Genomic DNA, 5,095 nt, shown 5'->3' with positions numbered 1-5,095 from the left:
TATTAGCATCTGCCTCCTTTCTTTACGGACTGCCAGGTTATTTTTTTATTTGGGGGGGTGCTGTGCTCAGGGGTACACCTGGCAGTGCATAGGGGACCATGCAGTGCCAGGGATCAGAGCCAGGACTCTTTGGGCAAAGCTGGCACCCCATCCCTGAAGCCCTCTGCCTGGAGAGAGATGCCGGTTTCAGCCTGATTTTGAGCTGTCCCGTTCTAGAAATACATTCCTACCCAGCATGGAGTCTGTCACATCATCAATGAGGTCCATCGAGGTCATTCACCCCACAACCTGAACAGGCTTCACTGAGTCTGTAGTGAGTGATGATCTTTGCTCTCTCTCCAGTGCGCGAGTTATCCCTCAGCACCACCATGCCCTCTTGGCCCTTGAGCACTAGTGGGATGTCCCTTGATTTCCCTGATAGTAGCTTCTAGCCACAGAATCACATCAAACCATCCAGCTTGGTTGGCTGAGTATTGCAGGGAGTGGATCCTGAGCCCCCTGGATACTGCTTGGGAACCAACATTAAATTAATTTTTAAAAATAGATTTCTGGGCTGGAGTGATAGTACAGAAGGTAGGGTGCATGCTTTGCATGCAACTGACCCAGGTTTGATCCCATATGGCTCCCCAAACCCACCAGGTGATCCCTGAACACAGTGTCGAGCTCAAGCCCTGAACACCAGTGGGTGTGGCCCTCCCCAAATGTAGATTTCTGGCTACATCCCACGGAACTGATTTTTTTGTTTGTTTCCTTTGGGGGCCACACTGGCAGTGTTCAAGGTTTACTTCTTTCTGGCTCTATGCACAGGGATCACTCCTCATGGGACTCAGGGAACCTTATAGGGTGCAGGTGATGGAACTTGGGTTGACCACATACAAGGCAAGTACCCTAACCACTGTACTGTGTCTTCAGCCCCAAGCCCTGGCCCTCTTGATCAGGGGCCCCCCAGAGGGGTTTCAACTCATGCCTCCTCACTGAGGTGGGACCCTGCCTGCCCACACCCTGCCCTGGTCCGTGTGCAAATGCTTGTTCCTCCACATCCGACCCTTGCAAATGGCACTTCTGGGGATGAGGAGAGTGCATGATGGAGAGAGAGGGGTCAGGGGTGCGCGTTCTGATCCTGGAGAGAGCAGTACCTCATCACCTGGGCAGTGGATGCCTGCCACTTCAGGAGGGGGCGCAGGGCCCATCATTGCTCTCCCTCCGAGATCCTTCACCAGCTGTTCAACAGTTGGCAGCCTCTTGGTGGCTTCAGTACCCACTGGAGGGACTGGAGTCATAGAACAGCAGCCGAGGTATCTGCACACAGCTGACCCACGTTACATCCCTGGCCACTCATACGATCCTCCACGCACCTCTGAGAGTAACTTCTGAGCACAGAGCCAGGAGTAAGCGCTGAGCTCCATCTGGTGTGTCCTGAAAAATAAAATCCCCACTGGAACTTCCACCCCCTACCTGGTAGATGGGGGACCCCACCCTCAGGTGTTACTTCACGTAGGCATGGCGTGGCCTGGTTATAGTCTGGTTGGCATACTCACAACTGACGCCCGCGCTACCCCGAGCTATGCCAGTGTGGCAACGGAGGCTGCAGTTTGTCCATGGCACAGCCCACTGACCCACAAACCAATGCAGTGGCCACCTCCCGAGCTGTTGTCCTGTGCCACACTATGGTGGATGGTGGGAGAGAACAAGCCGTCATCTGTCTCCCTCCTTAATTTGGATGGATTCTGGCAGAGGCACCTGAAGGCAGCTGGCAGGATGACCTTCAACCTGTGCTGGCCAGCTGCGGTCAGCCTGGTGTGTGTGTCCCGCTGCATCAGGTCCCAGGCCGCTGACCAGGCTGTCTCATAGCTGGATTCCTCCTGGTAGTGAAATGCCGGAACCCTGGTTCCATCCCCAGCACTGCCTGGTCTCCCGCACACTGTGGGGAAAACCCCGAACACTGACAAGTTTGAAGAAATTAATGCATGAGGCAAGTGGGAATGAAGTGGACCAGCCTGTTAGATTATTAGTTCAGTGTGATTGAATGTTGTCACGTGAAAATTCACCAGCAGTCAAGTGGGCTGGATTGCTGGGGCAGAACGCCCCCGGTCTCCTGCTGCATGAGGAATGCCATGAGAGAGCAGTGCGGCAGCACATCAGCCTCTGCCCGGCAGGATGGCCCCCATAAGGAGTTTGCAGAGGAATTTGTTACTCTGTCAGGTCCTTCCCCAGTGTTGGGACCGATCACAGGCCGATCTTGGGGCATGAGTGCACTGCTCCCCTAGGGCGAAGAGCAGGCTTTCCTGCTGCTATCGAAGTGGCAGCTACCCCGCTCCCTGCAGCCCTGGGGTACAGTGTCCATCTGGCCCCACACAGGAAAGCCAATCCCTGCTGGGAGGAGTGATTTTTGCCTCCCACCTGGAGTGAGTATAAAAGCCTGTGTGCGTGTGCATGCGCGCCTGTGCAGTGCCAGGGAGCAAACTCAGGACCTCACCCGAGCATGGCAAGCTCTAACTACACCAGAGACCCCACCACCGCCTCTATCTACCCCCTGGAGTTAAGGGTCTGCCAACCTATTGAGAAGAGGCGAATTTATTAGCTTCTAAAGAGTGAAAGGTCATCTGGGTAGAGGCTGAGTTCAGGTCACCCCAGCCGGTTTGTCAGTCCCGGGGCACTTCCCAGTGTGTCCAGGGCAGCGCTTTTGTCTGGGAAAGGGAAACTCAGTCTGATGCTCTGACCTCCCTTCTCCTGCTGTGTGGTTGAGATCAAAGAAAGCGTTCCAGAACAGGGACTTTGGTATCATAAGCCCGGGGCTCTTGATAAGAAGCTGCATGGGAGAAAGGGCACCAGGGCTGCAGTGCCGCAGTGGCTGCTTTTGCAGTGGGCATGGCCATCCTGGTTCCAGCCCCCTCCCTCCCCAACAATCCCCACCTCCCAGCCCCACCATCTTGATTTCCCAGACTACCAGGTCAGCTCCGAAAGCTGCTGAGTTGCAGTGTTGGACCCCAACTGTGCCTGAAGTCCACCTTCTGGGGGACTGTAGGTGAAAGGCCAGAAAGGGCAAGTGGATTGGGGGCAATGGGCAGCATGGACAGTACTGGGAGCGGTTGGGAACACAGTTGTTCAGGAGTGACCATTGCTTGTACCTGAGAGTCACACAGCTGAACTGAGGAGGACTGCAGGGGAGGCCGATCTTCCTGTGCCAGCCAGGCACCAAGGCAGCTCAGTCCCACCTGTACCCACTCTGAGTGGGGCACGGCTGGGGCGGACAGACCACTACCCCTGCTCCTGGTGGCCAGGGTATTGGCCAGGGGCAAATGTCCAGAGAACAGTGAGGATGGCCGCGTGCTCGGTCTTGCACCTGCATTTGCACCTGCTGGACGCCTCGCCTCCCTGCTCTCATCTGCTTCCTGTAAACCTGGACGGGGCAGGGGCTAAGCCAGGTCCTTGAGCCGACAGGCCCAAATGCCCCTCATCCAATTGTCCCCTTTCCACTCCCCCCTCCCCCTTTTGGGCCAAACCCAGCAATGCTCAGGGCTTACTCCTGGCTCTAGGCTCTGTGAGCTCCAGCTCCTTCTTCCTTCAGTGCCAGAGCTCCAGGTTTCGGTGGGAACGTGGGTTCCCAGGTTCCTCGCAGCCACTCTGGGCCTTATGCCTGAATCCTGGCTCAAGGGACTGAACCGCTAACGATCCTTAGAAGGAAGTGTGTGGGAGCTGGAGCCATAGTATAACGGGTCTAGGGTGTTTGCCTTGCAACAACCTAACCTGGGTTGGATCCCTGGCACCCCATATGGACCTGAATACTGCCAGGAGTAATCCCTTGAGCACCACCACATGTGACCCCAAAACAAAAAAGGAAGTGTATGGCCAGAGGTAGCTCTGCAGGCAGGACCCCTGACATACGACACCCAACAGGCATAGCCAAGTGTGTCCAAACAGGAAGAAAGGAAGCCATGTGCCTGGGAGGGCCACAGCCAGCTCCCCAGGACAGTACCCTGGAGGGACAGTGGAGCAAGGAGGTGGAAACAGGACCATGGGCCTCGAGGCTACCCTCCTCCACCTCCCTCCCATCCCTTCCCTCCCTCCCAAGGCTCGCCCCCTCCTCACCACCCTTTCACCCTCTTACTCTCTCCACCTCTGCTTCCATATTGGAAAATGTGTTGGTCTGGAAAAGATACTGCCTCCCTTACAAGGAACTGAGGGGAGCCAGGCTGTGTCCCCATACCCCTCCACAGAGGTAGCTGCCTGACTGCCGCCACCCCCCAGCCCTGCCCCTGCCCCTCGAAACCACATGGCTTTTACCAAGGACATCCCGTGCGGTTTCAGGAGGAACCGTGCTGTTCAGGAGGAAATCAGAACTGACTTCTTCCCCCTTCCCGTTCTGGGTCTAAGGGCCAAGGTGCATGCACCCACTTCCACGTGGCTGCAGTGCCAGTCGCACACCAGTGAGGCCCATTGGACTCTTGACCTCACTGTTGCCACATCCAGCCTCCCCTCCCAGCTGTCATCTGCTTCCTCTAAGCCCAGGCAGGGCAGGGGCTAAGCGAGGTCCCCGCGTTGACAGATGCCAATGCGATCCTTCCCCCCCACCCCCTCGCTGCAATTTCCCCTTCTTAAGCACCAGAGTCACAGGTTTCAGCAGGAATACAGTTCCCAGACCCCTGTACATCAGTGAACCTGAGCTACTGAAGGTCCTTAAGAGAAAGCATGTGGTGCCGGAGTGATAGTACACTGGGTAGGGCATTTGCCTTGCACACGGCCGACCCGGGTTTGATCCCCGGTATCCCATATAATCTAAGCAACACCAGGAGTAATTCCTGAACATCACCGGACATGATCCAAAAAGCAAAAAAACAGGAAGCATGTGACCAGAGGTAGTCCGACAGCAGACTGCACACACCCCCGGGTACCCCACGGGTGCTTGTGCTCAGCTCATTAAGCTCTGCCCCACCAAAATATATTTGGGGAGGTGCACAGCCTGTGGTGCTCAGAGTTTAATCCTGGCTCTTATCAGGGATCACTTCTGGCAGGACGCATATCCAGGTGCTGGGGATTGAACCTGGGTTGGCACTGTGCATGGAAAGTATTATCTCTCCGACCCATCAAACCTAAC

The 5,095-nt window shown here is 56.0% G+C and overlaps 1 protein-coding gene across 2 annotated transcripts in view; it reads right to left on the bottom strand.

The window, feature by feature from the left end:
• Positions 1 to 5,095, bottom strand: part of YIF1B (Yip1 interacting factor homolog B, membrane trafficking protein) — a 78,761-nt gene that overhangs the window by 61,888 nt on the left and 11,778 nt on the right. The gene's annotated exons all lie outside the window — the stretch shown is intronic.

The sequence above is a fragment of the Sorex fumeus genome, unplaced genomic scaffold (genome assembly GCF_029834395.1).
Source record: "Sorex fumeus unplaced genomic scaffold, SorFum_2.1 ptg000122l, whole genome shotgun sequence".
In the NCBI taxonomy this organism is placed as follows: Eukaryota; Metazoa; Chordata; class Mammalia; order Eulipotyphla; family Soricidae; genus Sorex; species Sorex fumeus.
This window is presented reverse-complemented; position numbering and strand designations above follow the sequence as displayed.